The sequence below is a fragment of the Anabrus simplex genome, chromosome 3 (assembly GCF_040414725.1).
Source record: "Anabrus simplex isolate iqAnaSimp1 chromosome 3, ASM4041472v1, whole genome shotgun sequence".
Lineage (NCBI taxonomy): Eukaryota > Metazoa > Arthropoda > Insecta > Orthoptera > Tettigoniidae > Anabrus > Anabrus simplex.
Genome location: NC_090267.1, coordinates 234,351,123 through 234,373,188, shown reverse-complemented (window position 1 = coordinate 234,373,188; position 22,066 = coordinate 234,351,123). Strand labels below are relative to the sequence as shown.

The window sequence follows — 22,066 nt, the reverse complement described above, 5'->3', positions numbered from 1 at the left end:
CTAATGTTCCATTTGCTCGACGGAAACATAAAGATGGTGGTTGATAGCTAGATAAATTCTCACGGAAGGTCTTGTAGAAATTCCTGGAGTTGTTTCTAAGGAAATCTTGTTCGATTTCCATGAGTCTATTTTTGTCATAGGCTCGTTTCTCCCTGCGGATTATTTTTGAGGAGATTTTCTGAACTTTTAGGAAGGTCTCCCATCTCTTAGTTGTTTGATGTCCATTCCAATGATTCCATGCTTTCATCCGTTCACCAATGGCTTTATCACAGGTCGTGTTCCACCACCTATGTTTGCGTTTCCTTGGAGGCTGCCCTAATTTCATGGCTGATGTCTGAAGTGTTTTACGAAGGCCTGGCCAGTCCTTGGGGTCCTGCTCTCGTATGTCTTGTAGAAAGGTCGTGGCGTTCTGTCGAAGACATTCTGGATCAACTCTTAGAGATCTTTTGTGTTTAGGTCTGCATCTGTTGGGTTGGAATCTCACTTTGATTTGTGTTAGGTAGTGGTCCGAGTCGACAAATCCCTTCCGTACTCTAACATTTTGGATCTCACACATATTCTTTCTGGAGATTGCGACGTGATCGATCTGGAATTCGCCCAATAACGGGTTTGGTGATTTCCACGTTTTCTTCTTATGTGGGGGTCTCGCAAAATGGGTAGACATTAGTTTTAAGACAAATGTTTTACAGAAGTCTATAAGACGTTCTCCATTCTTGTTCGTTCTCCAATGTGCCGAGTTATGACCAACAATCCATTTGTGTTTCCTCTCTCTGCCAACCTGTGCATTAAAATTATTATTATTATTCTCCAAGGAAAAATATCTACGCCACTGATATGATAGAACCTTACCGGCCAAAGTTCTAAGCTGAAATATTTCACATAGCGGTTTCGGCAGGCGCAACGCCGGTATGTAGAAATCATATGCACGCCGGATTCGAAAATAATTTCACTTTTTTTTTTTTTTTTTGCTATTTGTTTTACGTCGCACCGACACAGATAGGTATTTAAAAGGACATTTAAAATAAATTCCTCGTATGTAAAAGTGTTTTTAATTTGTCCTTCCAAACTAATAATGTAATTTTTGTATTCTAATATATTATTGTAGTTTATTCTACCTTATGATGTCCCTTAGGGGACGAAACATGTGTGGTACTAGATGTAATAAATAACGTGTGTATTGAATTGGCGGACTACTAAAATATAATTTTTAAGTTTAGCCTATCTGAAATATTCGCTACTTACAAAAAAATCTGTCCCTCTGTTCTCAAGATAACAGGACACACTGATACATACATACATACATACATACATACATACATACATACATACATACATACATACATACATACATACATACATACATACATACATACATATAACCAGGTGTTATACGTACGAAATAGGCCCTCGTTCTAAATTACCCACTATAAAACAAATTTATAATTTAAAAAACCAAAGTACACATTTATAAATAAAACATCATCGTTCATAATAACAAGCATTCTTACATTCGATTTATAAATATTTTCCTTCATTCATCCCTAACAACTAATCCTTCGTAAGGATGTGGTGGCATACTGATGGCTTTCCCCTCTGTCTTGGGCGAGAAACGAACGTTTTCATGTCGACTCTCTCTGGCCAGGCTGTTGGGGTGGTCCAACAAATGCCTGCTATCCTCTTGGCCTTCACTTTGGTCAGCCCTAATACCCTTGTGAACATTCTGGAACACTCCACAGCGCACTCGGGATCAATACCGCTATAACCCAGAAAGGACCGGAACCACACCCTCTGACTATTCTGAAGTCTCCCAGGAATTTGAAGGGATCCTGGACGTAAACATTACAACATGCAGTTTTCCTAATACAAGGTAACATACAGTATATATTACCTAGCTGTTTTTTACCCGCAAATTGCTTTTTGTAATTGCAGCAGTAATGCCATCAGACAGAAGTGAGTGGCAGCAGAAGAGGCAAAGCAACGTTTTAAGGGCTTGGTACATTGTAGGACAACACATTTTATTTTCTTCCGACTTCGCAATGTTACAAAGTTCGAAGCCTTGCCTTTCAACCCCCATTTTTATGATTCCTTCTCCCCCTCGTTCTTCAAGTGATCGGTCGTTCCTTCTCGTTTTTCTTCTCATTCCTCTTCTTCATCATCTCCCTTATCAGTAAGAGCTAATGACCACGCGGTTTTACAGACCACCACCACCATCGCAAGCAGCTCGTTACCATCACGACTGAACAATATTTTCATATCAGCGATGCTCGGCGTTGATAGACTCTGCAATGAAAATCTTAATTCGTGAAGATATAATATGTTATCGTAGCCCGTGTGGTGAAAATGTATGATATATAAATGATTGGAAATTATAGTTACTATAATATTATTTGTTTTAGTTTGAGACTGAACAAATGTTTCCTTAGATGTTAGGAAGTTTATGAAAAAGTAACAATCGCGAATATCTCCGTTATTATTATTATTATTATTATTAGTAGTAGTAGTAGTAGTAGTAGTAGTAGTATCATTATCTATTGTTTAACGTTGAACAAAAAGTGAACAAGTAGAACTGAAAAAAAAAGGGAAAATACTTACGAAAAATTTTGGGATCCCCAAAGAATAAAGACATTTGGATGAAGAGAAAAATGAAGACCTCTATCACAATATAGAGAAAATTACAGACACAATTAAACGAGGAAAACTACAATGGTCACCTTCACAGAATGAACAACGACAGGCTATCTAAGACCAAATGTAAACACTATCGTTTGGCTGGAAGAGATACGATGGGATCTACGAAGACTGAAGATAATAGATGACATCATAACTAACAGGGTGGACTTCCGGCGACAGATTACTGCGGATTTTTTGCTTTTGAAAATTCGACGTCAACCTCGGAGAGTGTTATCGGAGGAACGGAGGTAGGCAATCAGTCGACGCATGAAGTTCTGGGAAGAAACGGAAAAGAAACATACTATAACATAGTCTTGGTTCCTAGCGGTCTATAGTGGGTCATTTTAAAATTAAAATTATTATTATTATTAGCACACGGCACAACGCGCATAACGATTTTTATTATTGTTAGTATCATATTTATTATCCACAGTCATATACCTACTGTAGACACAGATTTCTTTTTGCTAAGCGCACCAACACATCGAACGCTTTCGGGAACGCAAAGATAGGAAGGGGCTAGATTGGGAAGGTAGCGGCCGTTGCCTTAATTGAGACAAACCGCAGTATTGCCTAATGTGAAAATCGGAAATCATATTCCTGGCTGGGATTCGAACCAACCATCTCCCTAATGCATGCTCAAAGCTACGTGTTCCTAACCGCACAAACAACTCGTTCAGTACATACAGAATTAAGTTAGTCAATATGCTATCCTGTTCTCTATTTCTCACTGCGGACTGAATATTAAAGTCTCTTCTCCCCACCACTACCACCACCATCACATCATTATCATAATCATCAACTTATAAATTTGTAAGAATAATACAATCTAACCTGTATTCAAGAATGTGGTTAAGAGAGGGCGACGATCCTTACGTTCACCACTTATAAATAAATAAATAAATAAATAAATAAATAAATAAATAAATAAATAAATAAATAAATAAATAAATAAATAAATAAATAAATAGATAGTCCAGAAACCAGTCATTCGGGCCGTGTCAATCTTTCCCAAGTAAATCATTGTATCGTTTAATTACAGTATGTCGATGCCGTGCACCGCTGTTTAAAGTGAAAGGTCATTGACTTCAACTTTCTTTTCTCTGAGGACCGCCATTTGCTTCTAGAAGTTGCTTTCTCCGCGAAGATGTGTATGTAGGCTGCTACATTTCCTCACCATGTCGCAAGTATAAGAAATGCTTGTGACCGGGCGAGTTGACCGGCGGTTAGGTGCGCGCAGCTGTGAGCTCGCATCCGGGAGATGGTGGGTTCGAATCCCACTGTCGGCAGCCCTGAAGATGGTTTTCCGTGGTTTCCTATTTCACACCAGGCAAATGCTGGGGCTGTACCTTAATTAAGGCCACGGCCACTTCCTTCCAACTCCTTCGCCTTTCCTATCCCATCGTCGTCATAAGACCTATATGTGTCGGTGCGACGTAAAGCCACTAGCAACCACATCATTATCTTCTTTCAGCAGAAGAAAATCAGAGGGGTTTGGTTCATTGAGGTGGATAGAGACCTTGAAGAAGTGGGTATCGCACATAATGACATCCGGGGCCTATTCCACAAAAGTATGGTCTTGTACATTACAAGTAAATTCTCTAGTAACTAGTACAAATGCCAGAGTTTCTGTTCCAAAAAAAAAGAATTTTCTACAGTTGTACTTTACTACTCCATACTTAAAAATTACCAGTGAATTCTTATGGATGTGTTCCACGAAAGTACTAGTACTTGTAACTTACTAGTGAATTGAGAAGTATTCTCTTCCAGTGAAAGGACAACAATACATAAATGTACTAGGGCTATTTAAATATACTTATCTCAGATACATTTTGATAAATATGTGGTATAGCAGTAGAGATAGTGATGGCGATGAAAATGAAAAGTACCGTCTGTATAGGGAAAGAATAAACTTCCAGTTTAACACTATTTGAATACAATGAGCGTTTTAGAATTTTTTGATGGATATTGGGCATAGGTTCAAACATCCTACGAATAGAAATAAATCTCTCTCTGCTAAACAACAGTTACTAACAACACTGCATTGGCTAGGGAATGGTGGTCAGTACCATGGTATTGCAGATATGCATGGGATGGCAAAATCTTCGGTCTGTAGGTCGATACGTTCTGTGGTAGCTGCAATAAATGATATAACATTTCCTCAAATTGTTCGTTGGCCTGAAAATACTGAACAAACATGTTCCAAGAAGGACATTCCTGGACTCATTAATTCCAATTAATTCCAATCATTAATCCAACTTTTCCCCTCAAAAGCTCCAAGAGCTTTTCCCAAGTCAAATATTTCCATCCATCCAACCAATTATTTTGTCTTGTTTTTTCAGGCTCTCGCTGAATGCACCGAAAAGAATATCTTTCCTTATTTCTATTTCCTTCAAAATGAATAACTTCTTTTCTCTTGACACCATTTTAACAATTCATGCAGAGTTTGCAATTTCGTAACAATTAAGTTTGGCGGCCGAATATCGTTATTAGCGGCATCTGATTCCTAATGAGGCCGATAACCTTCGATGTTAGGCCCCTTAAAACAACAAGCAAGATTCCTAATGACAGACCAAGGTGGGTATGTCAGACTATCGTGGAACATATGCGAGGATCGCGGAAGAACAGAATGGGTGATAATCAGGGCCGGATTAACGGGGGGGCTAGAGGGGCTGCAGCCCCGGGCCCCGCGTGCTAAGGGGCCCCGGCCATTGGCCGAACCTAAAATTGTATAAAGAGGCCTGCTGCTCCACCTCCGTCGATGTATATGAATATTTACGCTCGCAAAATATCGAACACGCACTCTTCCTTCCTTCCTTCCTTCCTTCCTTCCTTCCTTCCTTCCTTCCTTCCTTCCTTCCTTCCTTCCTTCTTATCAGCTGTCGGCGTTAATATTTCATCTCTGCTAAAATCAGTTACCGTCCGGAGACACGAATCCTCGCTACTCACGCACTGTAATTATTGTAAAGGTTATTGTTGACGAAAATTTAAATCTGGCAGCTTGCGAGTACGGGCAGAGGGGAAATGAGGAAGAGGTCTAGGAAGTGAGCGGGAGAGGACAGGGGAAGCATTGTTGAATGCGCATGCTATACTATCTCTTTTCATCAGTAAGAGAACTTCCAGTTCACCTCTGATTATTGAACCATTCGTAAGTTACAACTGTAATGTTCTTGTAAAATGGATAGAAAATATCCTAATGGTGCCAAAAAACGTAAGTTCTGTTTTGTATGTCGATTTGATAGTGATGAGACAAATGTAAAATATGTCTTGGCATTATGAAATATTAACATGAAAAATAGAGAAAAATTGTAGTCTATTTCAACACTTCCCTATTCATTAATTTAGGTGGAAGTAGTTCTATAACGACTTCAGTATGCTAGTCTTATGTGATGTTACGAAGAAGGGGCCACACATTTTTGAATAGCCCAGGGCCCCCAAACACCTTAATCCGGCACTGGTGATAATAACGGAGTAATTTCCTATCATCAAAGAAATAAACTGAAAATAACATTTTAGCATTACGAAATTCACAGAAATATTAGAGTTCTTTGAATCTTTGCTGCATAACTTACCTTAAAATACGATATTACGATAAATGAGGCAAGCATAACCTAATTCAACGAATGGAATACGAACATAAAGCCGCGTATACACTTGAGCTTTCGCCCCGAATGAGCATGCGTTTGTCCAGTTTTGCTCAGATGAGTACAGGGCGAACCGAACGGATCCGCATGTCTCAGCCCGATCCGAATGTTGTCGGCACCTCAAAGTGAGCACGTGCTCTGTTCGTGCTCAGTGTGGACGGTTGATGACGAGTGGGGTTGCCCGAACAGTTTGAGCCGACTGCTTCCGCCTATGCATATGCGATCTCCTCGTGCAAGTGAAGTGAAAGAAGAGTGTGAAAGTAATTTCAAGTTGAAATGGAATTGTCCCAGGATAATTCTCTTATCTTCCTGGGGTACTACCACAAGTATCCCGTTCTGTGGAACCCCAAGGACGAGTTCTATTACAATACCTAAAAATCATCTCTCTTCATACAGTTTTCTTTGCCACCACCGCTTTCTCCTTTTTGTTTTCAAGGAATGCAATAAATACATATACCGTAACAATAACTGGCAACGATCAATTTTCGATTCACCATTGTAGCCTCAGGTCAGGCAAAACACCACACTACACCTAAACACAGACGGTGTTTCGGTCCGCACGAGGTGCGAACACAGTGGGAACTTGCTCAACAGGCTGGCATGCGAGTCGTGCTTGTGCGCTCCCACATCGGCAACGCATGCTCATTCGGGGCGAATGCTCAAGTGTATACGCGGCTTAAGCAGTTGATTCATGCTATGATATTGTATGTTTATTGATATGTCGTCACTTGTAAAACTTGTAACAGTTCACTGGTAATATACAAGAGAATTTCAATCTTTTGTGGAACAGAAATGTACAACTCCATACATTACAAGGCCCCTCAGGAGTGTGTCCCACTTAAGAAGAAACTTCCTGTGTTCCAGGGTTTCCGAGACAAGCTAAAATTAAAACCAGGGAAGGCATGGACGCAGGAGAGGAAAGAACGACACCGAGAACGCTTGTGGAAGTACTGAGCAGACATCAAAGTCAGAAGTAGCCAGTTGAAATGACGTGATCCAAAGTTGGCCGATACGGCATGAATGAATGAAAATGAAAAATTATTATTCGTAAGGTAAAAGTGCATGAAATATAAAAGATTCGAAATTATGTTTTACACAACTGTTATGATGTACAGTTTTTCGATATAGGTAATATTAACTGAGTAATTTGACATTTTGAAAAGTTCCCCCCGCCAGGCGTTCACTCAGCATAATAACAGAAATGTGTACCAGGTATATTAGTGGAGGAACTTACTACTCCCGCTTTGCATTTCGGTACAGCTATGATCGACACGTATATTGTTATTTCTGCAAGGGCGTTTTGTTGATTCCAGATATTCAGATTGCAGTAGCGGTACACTCCGGTCTAGAAAACCAAGAATAACGGCCGAGATGATTCGTCGTGCTGACCACACGACACCTCGTAATCTGCAGGCCTTCGGGCTAAGCAGCGGTCGCTCTATGCCAAGGCGTTAGTTAGTACCGGTACACAACAAAATCTTACATTAAAATACAGAACAAGAACAATATGATCAAGGTCAACAGTTTTACACCAAATTGTATGTTTAGCATACAATCTAAAGTCCAATTTCTGAGGTTTCTTAGAAAGTAGTTTTAACAGATCTGTTCGTTCTACAATTATATCTTAGAATGTTTATTTAGTTTATAGTTTATTGCCAGTTTTTCCGTATTTTCTTTTTGTAAATGTTCCATGGGGGCGGGGTCTGACCCCCTCCAGTACCCTCCTGGCTACGCCCCTGACATCTCCTACCCTGCCGGAATAGATAGTTTGGAGAGTTCGGCGGCCATCACCACCACAGGCTACCCGGGAGAGGCCTCCATCTCATGGAATGTGCTGACAAAGAGTGCATGCATAACCTCACATGACCTCACTACGGCGGTTGGCTAAGGATTCGAACCTGGAGATTACTTGGACTCAGAACTAAAGAGGTTAAGTGTATAAGAGGAAAAAATCGGTGACAAGCTCTTCTTTCCCCTGAAAAGTGTGGACTGTTAGTACGGAGTGAGAATACTGCTAAAGTCACGTCGTGACAAGAAATGCATTTCAGCAAAAAAAATTGACTACATGAGCAAGTTGATTATTCTTGGCAGTATTTGCTGAGACATGAAGTAACAAGTTCGTTGTTTTAGCATTTAGCTTAGTATGCACATATCAGCAAACAATTGATTGCACATGCAAGTTGATTAGACTTGGAAGTATTTGCTGAGACATTAAATACCAAGTTCGTTGTTTTTCGCATTTAGCCTAGCATGCACATAACAGCAAAATGAATGACTGCACGAGCAAGTTGACTAGTCTGGGAAGTAACCCATTTGCTAAGACAGTAAATACAAAGTTCATTGCTTCCACAAGTTCGCGACTTATGTACAATAACACACACTAATAATAATTTAGAGTCAATATATACATGCACAATAAGAAAAGATAATGTGGTGCTGGAATTTAGCTCCGCAGGATTTTGCGTATTATCAGAATTCTCCAATTAAGAATAAAATCCCCGACCCACCCTTCAAGATCGATACCCGGGCTAACTGCAGGCCTAACGTTACGCTAACCACGCGTTCACCTAACATAACCACCCAGAACTTGGTGCTGAACTTGAAACAAGTTGGCGGCTATGAGGCTTAACTTCGATACCCGGGCTAACTGCAGGCCTAACGTTACAATGACCACGCATTAACCTAACTTAACCTCCCAGGTCTTGGAGCTGAACTTGGAACAAGATGGCGGCTATAAGGTTGAATATGTAAGCTTTTAGGCTTTAAGTTCGATATCCGGGCTAACAACAGGCCTAACGTTACGCTGACCACGCGTTAACCTAACTTAACCTCCCAGGACTTGGAGCTGAACTTGGAACAAAATGGCGGCTATAAAGCTTAAGTTCGATACCCGGGCTAACTGCCGGCCTAACGTTATGCTGACCACGCGTTAACATAACTTAATCTCCCAGGACATGAAGCTGAACTTGGAACAAGATGGCGGCTATAAAGCTTAAGTTCGATACCCGGGCTAACTGCCGGCCTAACGTTACGCTGACCACGCGTTAAAATAACTTAACCTCCCAGGACTTGGAGTTACCGAGCTCGATAGCTGCAGTCGTTTAAGTGCGGCCAGTATCCAGTAATCGGGAGATAGTGGGTTTGAACCCCACTGTCGGCAGCCCTGAACATGGTTTTCCGTGGTTTCCATTTTCACACCTGGCAAATGCTGGGGCTGTACCTTAATTAAGGCCACGGCCGCTTCCTTCCCATTCCTAGGCCTTTCCTATCCCGTCGTCGCCATAACACTTATCTGTGTCGGTGCGACGTAAAGCAACTTACAAAAAAAAAAAAAAAAAAGGACTTGGAGCTGAACTTGGAACAAGTTGGCGGCTATAAGGCTTAAGTTCGATACCCGGTTTAACTGCAGGCCTAACGTTAAGCGGACTACGCGTTAACCTAACCTAACCTCCCAGGACTTGAAGCTGAACTTGGAATAAGTTGGCGATACATTTCGAGCTTATAGATTTGAACCCTAGAGACTTCCAACTGCCTAACATAATGTTTACATCATCATCTGCGTGCCCCTAACCGCACGGCCAACTTGCACGGAATTTAGAGGATCGAACCCACCCTCGTAATGAATACTCAACATGCGTACTCAATAAGAAAATTTATCTGGTGGCTGAATTTTGAGCCCCGCAGGAGTTCGCGTATATCCGAATTGCCCAATAAAATCGCCGACCTAACTAGAATAAAATCATCGACCTAGCTGGGAATTGAAAAATCTAGAATATAGTCTGGTGCTGGAATTTAGTCCCGCAGGAGTTCGCGTGTTATCAGAATTCCCCAATAAAGAATAAAATCCCCAACCCAGCTGGGTATTACAAAATAAAGAATAAAAACGTGTTCATCACTCACGTTGTCAGACCAAAGCGGTTACTGTGTTGCAACTACAAGGCTCGAAATAATGCTGACAAGCAAACAGGAAGTTTCCTGTTACAGCTAGCTTTTTTGCAGGTGTTTATACATGCTATTGTCCGGTCTGCAGGTGAAAAGAAATTCATACGTTTGAACCTTGGATTGTTATTTAAAGTCGGGGGTTATCAACTGCGTGTCTGTTATTACTCACCAGGAAGCTTGATAAGGCACGTTCTACTTCTTATTAGTATTATTACTGAATCATGCTTGAAGTTTTTAACATTACAACCACGACGGACTCTTTACGATTACATTCAATCTCTATTGACAAATTGTTGGTATCTTCTAACTTCAAAGTCGCGACTATCTATGACCTCTATTGGTCAAAACGTGTTTTTTTCCGATTTTAACTTTGCAACTCTATGTAACCCTTTACTCTTACATTTCATCTCTATTAGTAAATTGTTGCTTTCTTCTAACTTCAGACTCGCGATGATGTCTGACCTCTATTGTTAAAACTTGGTTTCTTCCGTGTTTAACTTTGCAACTATATGTGACCCTTTACTCTTACATTTAATCTCTATTCTTAAATTATTGGTCTCTTCTAACTTCAAACTCGCGACGATGTCTGACGTCTATTGGTCAACACTTGGTTTCTTCCGATTTTAAGTTTGCAACTATGTTTGAATCTTTACTCTTACATCTAATCTCTATTGATAAATTTTTGTTCTCTTGTAACTACAAACTGATTACCTTATCTGACCTTTATTAATCGATTTTTCGTTTCTTCTAGTTTTTAACCTTGCGACTCGACAGAAGGACATTCAACTGAAGAGTGTCAGTTAACGAGTTAGCTGAAGTTGTTACATTTTTAACAGCGGGAACACCCTCATCCATTGTTATCTGCAAGAGTGCTTCTATTTTGTTAGGTGTGAAAAAGAATATAAAGTGTATTATTAAATATCTCTTTCATAAGGTAGCCTGCGATTATTTTTTTTTTGCAGAGATTCAAGAAGCTGTAACAGTTAATTGAAGTACTCATATTAGTATCTATGGTTAAGCGTGAAGTACTCATATTAGCATCCACTATTTTTAAGCGTGATCTGTGTACTAAGCGCTTTGCAAGGCGTGATGCTCTTGCTAGACATAAAGGTGCTGAACAGAGTCACATTATGTTCCCATGCTGGCAGTGAAGGGCTACGTTTACAAGACGGGATAGCCTTGCACGTCATATTAAAATAAAACATCCTAACATAACATCCGCCTTATGTGAAGTTTGCGGGGTATATTTTGCTAATGTAGAAGAGTACCAGTCTCACGTAGTAGCATTACATCAGCAGGCTCAGGCATCTACTTGCGACTATAGCCCTCAAGCTATGCGAAGAAAGCGTATAAATACTGATGTAGGCGAAGAAAGCTGTAGTAAAAAACCTAGGAAAAATGAAGTTGAACAGTGAAGAACTTCAAACTATACACTGCAAACAATTACAATCTTCACATTTTCAGCGCCACTAAAGAAGTAATGCACATAGAAACAATTCTTGTAGAACTGCAGCTACTACAAACATCGTAGTGATTGACAGTGCATTCAGAAGTAGGATTTTGAGTTGCAGAATTCGTGCTAGTAAGAAAATTCAAAGCACTGAAAACTTCTTTAATTGCGTTAAACGGGATGTGCAACAACTTCTTAAAAATACATTGTCAGATCATAATTTATTTAAAGTTAATTTTGAACTTTTTGCGTTGTACTGTATATTAAGAGCACAGATGAAAGTGAAATAACGGATATTAAATCATTTAATACTAAGAATATAGTTGTGAGTCAACTGATTTTAGTAATATTTTGGAGATATCTCAAACGTTATCTCTACTAAAAGTAAACGGTTTCAAAAGAAAGAATCAGGGTAGGCTTTAGTTGAAGATTGGTATCTAGAGGTTAATATCAATAAGTACAGTCCCTTGCGAGGATCTTCGTACATCGAGCTACCAACGTGGATTAAGCGAAAAGAAGCTGTTGTAAGCGTCCAAAACAAAGACGAGGCGTATTATGCATGGGCTGGTATGTCGACTTTACACCCGATAAAAACAGACGTAGCCAAAAGAACATCATCGTATCCTCACTATTCAACACAACTAAATTTAGAAGGTATATTATTTCCTATGCAGTTAAAATATGTTAAGCGCTTGAACAACTAAATAATATTAGTATTAATGTGTATGGCGTAGACAAAAAGTCTGTGGTAGGACCTCTGTATTATACAAGTAATAAGAAGGGTACTCATGTTAACTTACTATATGTAGAAGATAGTGAGAATAGTCACTTCTGTTGGATTACAAATTTGAGTAGACTTGTTAGTAGACAGTTGTCAAAACATGATGGAAAAAGTGGCTATGAGATGGACGTTTGCAGGATTTTATAACAGAATATCAGTTAACAAACCATTCTAAAATGGCTGCATTCATGTATGTACAGAGTTACCTACCACAGACAATGACTTACTTGACTTAATTCCTGTTGTTCCAACCACAGATAATAATGTTTTAAAATTTACAAATTATGACAAGCAGTTGTGGGTGCCTTTTGTCATCTACGCGGGCTTTGAAGCAATCCTCAAACCATGTAACACGTGCGCGTCCAATCCAGACATCTCTTATACTAATACTACTCACATGCATGTGCCGTATAGCTTTGCGTATTATATCAAGTGTAGTTATGATAGTACGCTTAATAAGTTAGAGCTGTATAGAGGCCCTGATGCTGCTAAATCATTTTTAGAAAGACTTGAAAGAGATGTAGCACGTGTTTGCTGTATTCTAAATACTAACATCCATATGAAACCACTGACTAAAATTCAGTTACAACATAAACGTGCTACGAAATGTAGTATCTGTGATGGCGAATTTTCAGAAAATGACCCAAGTTTTAGATCATGACCATTTAACTGGCTTGTACAGATGACCAGCGTATAATAGCTGCAATCTTAAATACAGAGTTCCTACATTAATTCCTGTAATTCTACGTAACTTATCTGGCTACGACTCACACTTTATTATTAGAGAATTTGGAGCTTCAGATGAAAAAATTGAACTAATCCCTCAGAACAAAGAGCGATATATTGCATTAACAAAATTCATAAAAGTAGATGAGAAGCATACTATAAAATTGAGATTTCTTGACTCGTTTCGCTTTATTACGAGTATCCTTGATATAAACTTTCAATTAATTTGCAACCAGAACAATTTACAGAAATTCGACATGTTATTACTGAAGAAAAGCAGTTTAATTTAATTCGGCGTAAAGGTGTATTATGTTGTCTACAACTTCCTTGTTGTTCCAATGGGCGTTGTGGTAAGATTCAAGGGTGCTTGTGTGCTAAAAAATTATTAACATGTTCCAAGTCACCCAAGAATTATTTGTTTTGAATGATAAACAATATACTATATTCCTGGGAATCATTTTTATCCATGCCATACATTTATTTTCTCATTACTCAGTGTATTATAGTCACAAGAATGTAATGTTTCACCCCTTTTCCCCGGAGTGGCCATTGCTTATGTCGAAGAATCAAAATAAACTTATCTTTTAGTTCACTATTTCTCTCACAAGTAGCTGAAGACTACCATAAATTATTGTCAATGAATGTTTCCATTCTTGCAGAACGGAACTTTTACCACAGCTGTTACTGATTTTCTTCATGAAAGATTTCGCTACATGTTAAACATTAAATTCATGAATCATGTTTTTGAAGTTTGTTTTCAAGAGAGACTGATTTCTGTATGACAATCCGACAAAAAAAAAAAAATCTTTATTATGGGTAACTGTTCAACCATTGAGTTCCAAAGATTTTCGCAAGCCGTTCTTCCCAAATTTCCGACTACTGTTCCCCATTGCAACAACAATAACATCTAATCTTGTATCTGTTTTCTGATTCAAGATAGAGTAAGTTACGTGCTTTGCTGAGAAACCAGGTGAAACATACAATACAGTTTCCTCAGCTGATAATATGTTACCTCACCTCAAGAGAAAATATTGTTATCTGCTTGCAACGATGAGTGGCAGATCACATCACGATGATGAGGACACCAATACTATCAATTGCATCCTGTGGTTCCTTCTGCTCATTGGTACAAGAAACATTCCTGTTCCAGAAAGTTTATAGTCACTATAGCTCGTCTCAAATTCAATCATGAAAGATTCCCATCATCTTCACCGCAAACGAGTTATACGGTCACCTTTTTGCTACTACTGCTCCTACTGAAGGGGGTACGAATCATACTGTATTCTTTCAAATTGCTCTACTCAAGAAACCCGTCTCACTGGATTATTCATTACCAACAAGACATATCTCTACTGACCGGACCAAACAACCAAACATATGAATTTTATATCTGTTTCTACAAGACCTACAGTTATCAGTTTGACTTCTTTTATTTTATTTGTCTTATGTTTGTTTCCGGGTTTACCTTAAAAGGAAAGACTCAATTACTCAATTATTCTTATAATACTATAATAATATCATCAGTTTTAATGATCTTGTATTTTAATTTAGTAATATATATACTGTTTGGAGCTCACTTAATTGCTATGCTGAGGACTGTGACCACTGGAATCACAGCATCAACCAGTCTGACTGAAGCGTAGCGGTATCTATCTTCTTAAAAACATGGTATCATAACATTCAGAGCGCATAAAACACTCATTTGAAAACTGGAATTAAGTCACAGATGTCTTCACTTAAAGGACAATTATCAAAAATGATCGCCTAAATGGTATCATGTTCGAAGGTCTACACCAAGACTATGAGTGGAAAGGAAGCGGCTGTGGCCTTAATTAAGGTACAGCCCCAACAGTTGCCTAGTGTGAAAATGGAAAACCACGGAAAACCATCTTCAGGGCTGCCTACAGTGGGATTCGAACCCACTACCTCCCAAATGCAAGCTCACAGCTGCGCGACTCTAACCGCACGGCCAACTCGTTCAATTATTATAATCAAGAATTTAATTATGATGGTTTAAAAATCAAACAGGGTGATTTAGCTAATGATGCGGGTTGTTACATTCTCAAGCTTCCTTATTATACTGCTTAATAATGTTCCCTATTTTGCCTAGCTTCACTACGAATTGTTTTCCGCGTCTTGCGAACGGTAGACATAATGAAAGCAGAAAATTAACCAACCGAGTCATAAAAACCTTTGCACCCTCAAAGAAAAATCTCTGAAAAAAAAATGCCACAACAATGAATGACAGAAACGACTTAGACAGAGCGCAGATACGAACTGACACCTGAAGAGCGGGCCGATATTTTCCACTACGTAGCAGTAAGGAGGTTTGCTGGGCTGCGTGGCTCAGACGGTTCTGACCACAACATGGCAGGTTCGATCCTGGCTCAGTCCGGTGGTATTTGAAGGTGTTCAAATACGACAGCCTCGTGTCGGTAGACTTACTGACACGTAAAATAACTTCTTCAGGACTAAATTCTGGCACATCGGCATCTCCGAAAACCGTAAAAGTAGTTAGTGAGACGTAAAGCCAATAACCTTAGTAGCAGTAGTAGTAGTAGTAGTAGTAGTAGTAGTAGTAGTAGTAGTAGTAAGGAGGTTACGATGGTAACGGCAGTTAACTGTGTGGAGGACGAGCTCTCCACTTCGCCCCGCACAGGCAAACACGTGAGCTCCGAACAGTAGTTTTGGCTGAATGGGCACAGCCTGGTAGCCAAATGAATACAAAATAAAGCACCTGGTGAATCACAGTGTCCGTAACCTGATATACACACAATATCTTATTTCAGAGCACCCTCAAAATTTAATTTCAAAGCAATATTTTCACAAGTTTATAAAAGTATGATTCGAAAAAAATGCCGCTTTTAAGACACGTGTAAAATCTTTCGTTAAGTTGAAGTTCAACTTGCACAAATACATACCCGATGCAATACCGACAGGACTGGATGCCCAGGTAAAAACATTGTCATATATGCAATGCGTTTTTACAACTATGCATGCTCCTTTGTTTCCAGTGATAGTCTTGCACACCGAAGCGCCGCAGAAATGACATAATTTAAACAAGAAAAGCGAAGGTATAAGAAATACAAGTACGGTACTGCAGAAAATGTTACCTCTTTCATATAGGTGCTGTTGTCGTCCACATCACTACAACTTTCTTCTGAGAATGGTGATTCCATATCCAAGTCTGAGTCACAGTCATTCGTCTCACCACAAAATATCTGACACCTGTAAGTTTTGTATCCTACTTCGCTCTGTATAGACGTACTCACGTTTTCTGTGTCTACGCTCTCTCGGACAGATGTGTTTTCGCCCTCCTGGACGGACGGATTTTCATCCTTCATTTCAGGGCTACTGCAGGTAAATAAATCAGAAACCTAATTCGAAATTGGGGTACAGTAGATCAAATCACGGTTACTAGACTAGACGGTAGGGGTCATCAGTTGGGTGCGCAATAGCAAGCTACGCCTCCTGACGTCACGCGTTCCCCATGTTCGCTAAACGAAGCAGAACACCATTAGTCTAGTGATGGTGTTTACCTTCTCAACAGTGTAAGAGTTTAATTTTTCTGCGCTGTGCTGTGCCATGGTGTGTTGTGCTGCCGCTGGTTGCTCTAACCACGATAGACATCAGAAGGACTTAAACATTAAATTGCATCGTTTTCCAAAGAACAGCGAAACTTTAACATTTGACGTGATTTACGGCCTGACATTTAAATTTGCCACTGAGTAGTAATGCTTTAGCGAGTCAGTTCTGTAAAGATCGTGAAATAAGGGCACAAAATCGAAATGATCGTAAGGAGATATGGTAAATTTTACAATCGCAGCCGCCAACTGAAGCAGAAAATGTTAATAATGCAATCTTGAGGAAGGAATTAGATAACAAAAGTAAACATCAGTCCGCCTCGGTGGTGTAGTTGTTAGTGTTATTAGCTGCCACCCCCGGAGGCCCGGGTTTGATTCCCGGCTCTGCCACGAAATTTGAAAAGTGGTACGAGGGATGGAACGGGGTGCACTAAGCCTCCGTACGTCAAATGAGTAAAAATGTGCTCTATTCCCACCTGAGTCATCCTGGAAGTGGTTTTCCGTGGTTTCCCGCTTCTTCTCCAGGCAAATGCCGGGATGGTACCTAACTTAAGGCCACGGCCAATTCCTTTCCTCTTCCTTGTCTATCACTTTCAGTCGTCCCATCCCCCCCCCCACAAGGCCCCTGTTCAGCATAGCAGGTGAGGCCGCCTGGGAGAGGTACTGGTCATTCTCCCCAGTTGTATCCCCGACCCAATGTCTCACGTTCCAGGACACTGCCCTTTAAGTGGTAAAAGTGGGATCCCTCGCTGAGTCCGAGGGAAAAACCAACCCTGGAGGGTAAACATATTAAGAAGAAGAAAATGGAAAATGAATTTAGTGCCTTCCATGGAAACTACATTAAGAAATGTCCAGGAGATTTTAGGTTTTTAAAGGAAAAAAGAAAAGAAAAACATCCTGATCTTGAATATTTCGTTGTTTTATGCTTCGTTAGAACCAGAACGTTCATAAGGATGAAAAACATAAACAAACATAGGCACACGAATTCTTGCAAGAGGTGTAAACGAACTCCTAATGAAAAAAGAAGTGTGAAAAAAATTAAAGAGTTGTTCGATAGACTGATTTTGAAGTAATGTAAAACAACCAAGTAAAAATAATGTGTGGAACCTATATAATGTAAATATGTATACAGTTTCACTACCATAATAATTAGGAGTATTCATTAGGTGTTTTTAAATATTGAACATTTGATCGCATTTTCTGACTGAGTGTTTTCTCCGCACCACATTTCTATATGACCTAAGCCTGTGAAAACCTCTTTCCCCACCAAAAAATTGTGACCCCTAATATGGTGGAAGAGGCTGACGTTTCTTCAGGGGATTTTGACCAACATTCAACCGGCAATACACATTTATAAATAATAACTTATACAAAATATAATATTAGATGTTGTAATACTACTTAACACCAACAATCCACCAAAACAACGGTAAAAAGCATCCCGCGCTATTGGTCATGTTTCTTTAATTTTTGTAACTAATTTTAGAAATAAAACTACGTATAAAATTGTTCTAAAATCACTGGATGGATAGAAAATACGAAAACCGAACCATAAATGTTTGCGAGGCGAAAGATAATTAACTAGTGAGAAAGCTACAGGAATAGTTCGTGTTAAGCACAGTGTTACTTGTAATGATCTGAAAAATACTGAAATTACAACATAATTACCTACACGTAACAACTGGCAATTATATTTGACAAAACTGAAAATTTTTTAGCATGTGGTTAAATAAAAACAAACAAATCATTAATAGAAACGCACAATTACAATGGGTCGTTTTCACTGCAAGCCCGGCAGTGGGGATCAGATGACGTCACCAGCTAAAGCGAGCCTGCGCGTGACCCCTACCGTCTAGTCTAGTAACCGTGGATCAAATATTCGTTGTACCGTACGTCAAACGATGGAAAAATGCTATGAGCATAATATATGTTGTTTGTAGATTTTAGACAAGCATTTGATAGTATATACAAGGATAAGCTACATTAATATATGGAAACAATAGGAATACTACAGAAACTGATTAGGATGTTCAGAATCAGTTTGGGAGAAGTAAGGGCAAAGGCGATGGTGGAAGGAAGAATTGGAAATGAGTTTGCTCTTAATACAGGAGTCAGACAAGGTGATTTATAAATCTAAACAAATTTGTGCGTATGCAGATGATGTAGTGTTAATGGCCAGGAATGATAGATATTTGAAGGAAATGTTTCTTGAAATGGCGGAAGCAGGAAAACGGATGCGATTGGAGGTGAATGACAGTAAATCTAAGTGTATGCATGTGACTGTTATAGAGAGCAGAAGGCGTCAAGATAATTTGACAATAAATGGACATAGTTTTGAGAATGTACGAACTTTTTTGAGTATTTGGGAACCATGTTGACAATAATAGATTAAGTGAGGAGATACATCGTAGAATAATAGCTGGACACAGGGCCTATTATGCAAATCTTATATTATTTAAATCTCGTCTATTGTCTAAACCTACAAAACTCAAAACATAAAAGACCCTTATTAGACCTGCAGTGACATATGGTTCAGAAGTCTGGAACCTTTTAGTTGATGATGCAAATAAAGAATATTTGAAAGAAAGATTATTAGACGAATATTATGGACCAATTCAAGACCAGAATGTTTGGAGGATAAGGACGAATGCTGAAATACAGAGCATATTAGACCAGGAGGATATAGTTAGATTTATTAAGGCACTGAGACTGCGATGGCTTGGCCATGTGGAAAGACTGGAGGAAGATCGAATGCCAAGAAAAGTAGTTAAATCCCGAATAGATTAAAGACGGCGACAATGAAGGCCCCGCAATAGATGGGGCGATACAGTTGAAGCCGACCTGAGGGCAATGAACATCCGTCCATGGAGACCAGCCGCTTAGGATCGAAGTAGATGGCGGACTATCGTAGAAGAGGCCAAGGCTCACACAAGGCTGTAGCGCCAGATATTTTTTTAAATACATACGCACCACCTCTCTCCCATTAGTGCAGCCGTACGCTGAGCATAGGGCTGGATGGCATTCTTGAAGGCGAGAATCTAACTTTTCACTTCTTAAAACATACGATGTTCAATCGCCACGCACTCCCTCCCTGTCACCTGATCATAATATGTTCTCACCCCAACTCGTTTTTTTTAAAAAAAACTCAAAACATGGCTGCTCTTTATGAACTTGCTTCCACAAGAAACGCCAATGTCTGGTATACGGCCCCTCTATGTTATTATAGCTCGTTGGTGACTGGTTATTCGCTAACAGAGTACAGTGGAGCGTCTCCCACACATTACACACTGATACTGTTAATAAAGTCAATGCAATTCCTATGTTTTGAAACTTAGAAAATGAAGGAGCCATGATCACGCGTGTTTTCAGAGCAGAGCAAGCCTACTACAGATCGGGCTCATCAGATTGTGTCGTGTGGAGAGTAGTGTTGGCTACTGAATGCATGATTCGAAGCAGTGTATCGATTCATTCAAGTGTCCGAGTGAATCGATTCACAGGAAAGGCGAGCTCACGGCACACGATTCAGCTTACTCCCAGCGGACAGTGCTGAGTAGCACACTCACTGGACGTTGACGGGGAGCCGAGCTTCCGCTGCAGCGAGACAGTGTATCATGGCACATCGAAAGAATCGTGAACGAGCGCGGCTCAGTGAGACACATGATACACACGGCTCCTTCGGCTCACTGGACACGCGGAGAGCCGAGCTTCCGCTGCAGCGAGGCATACAGTGAATCATGGCACATCGAAAGAATCGTGAACGAGCGCGGCTCAGTGAGACACATGATACACACGGCTCCTTCGGCTCACTGGACACGCGGAGAGCCGAGCTTCCGCTGCAGCGAGGCATACAGTGAATCATGGCACATCGAAAGAATCGTGAACGAGCGCGGCTCAGTGAGACACATGATACACACGGCTCCTTATCGGCTCACTGGACACGCGGAGAGCCGAGCTTCCGCTGCAGCGAGACATACAGTGAGACATGCTAGACTGAAAGAATCGTATGCTATAATGGACTCTCGAGCTCAGCTCATTTGAAAATAATACCCATTTGCATTCACTGTCCTCTTCGTACAGGGAGGTTTAAATAATAGATGGATTTATTTGCAGTGTTAAAAAGGTAGTCACAACATAATTCTGAAGTAGCTAGTAAGTAGGTAGGCTATTAGGTTATACTATTTATTAGTTTAATGAATCTTAGTATTATAACTTAGTTGACATTTGACAGTTAAACTCGACTCTAGCCTGCCCTGTGACTATGAGTCATGCTCATGAGTCATGACCACTCAAAAGTACCTGTTTTATATTGGGAAGAACGGCTCAGTATTTTCTCAGTTCATATGTCACATCGTTGCACAAGACTTCAATCATATGTGGACAGACGCAATAACAGTATGTTGAATCAGAAAACCAGCGGGCTACTGTACATCTCGAGTAGCCTATACAAAATATGACGATTTAAAAAAATCCTCAGCTGATAGAAAAATACTTTTTAAAAAAAGACTGAGTGAGTTGTCGTGCGGTTAATATCGCGTGGCTATGCGTTTGCATTCGGGGGATGGTGGGTTCGAATCCCACCGTCGGCAGCCGTTAAGATGGTTTTTCCGTAGTTTCCCCATTTTCACACCAGGAAATGCTGGGACTGTACCTTAATTCAGGCCATGGCTGCTACCTTCCTAATCCTAACCTTTCCCACCCTGCGTTGCCGGAAACCTTCGATGTATTAGAGTAACTAGCATTTTTTCTAAGAAAGGAGTTCATAGTATGAAGACCAGATGGCAGCTGCGAGCACTGAATGCTGTTGCTGCTGTCTTACCAGCACATACTACACTGATGCAGTAGGAGCAGTGACCAATGAGCCGTGAATCGGATCACTGTATCGATTCAGTAACGTGAACGGAATCAAATGAATCGATTCAGTAAAATGAATCGAATGTCCCATCACTAGTGGAGAGCAGCATCTGGCAGCACCCGATTTACCGCGCCAACCAGACCTACCCAGCAGATTGTATCATGTGTACAGGCCTTAACCATGCCAGCAGTGGGAAACGGCTACTGGTGACGTACTTAACCTAGGTCAGTGTGCTCTGCAGTATGACCAGAACACTACAAAGTGCATTTAAATTCCTATTGAAAAATTTGATGGCTTGGAGAGGGGACTGAGTATATAACATTATGAATAGGAAACAATATCCAGAAACGTACCGTTTCCCCGCAATAAGTTGAACACCGTCTCGAGTATGTCACGTTGAGCGTAACGGAGCAGAGT

General features: G+C 40.1%; 1 protein-coding gene across 13 annotated transcripts in view; it reads right to left on the bottom strand.

Moving 5' to 3' along the window:
- LOC136866181 (piggyBac transposable element-derived protein 3) overlaps positions 1-22,066 on the bottom strand; it is a 217,174-nt gene that overhangs the window by 48,403 nt on the left and 146,705 nt on the right. Inside the window, exon 1 of one of the 13 annotated variants that reach the window (XR_010859513.1) lies at positions 16,327-16,390. The exons of 11 other annotated variants lie outside the window; for them this stretch is intronic. The gene's annotated coding sequence lies outside the window, so the exon portion shown is untranslated. Of the gene's footprint in view, positions 1-10,214; positions 10,343-16,326; positions 16,391-22,066 lie in introns of those variants that run through there. One more of the 13 variants, XR_010859504.2, reaches the window with a different exon arrangement.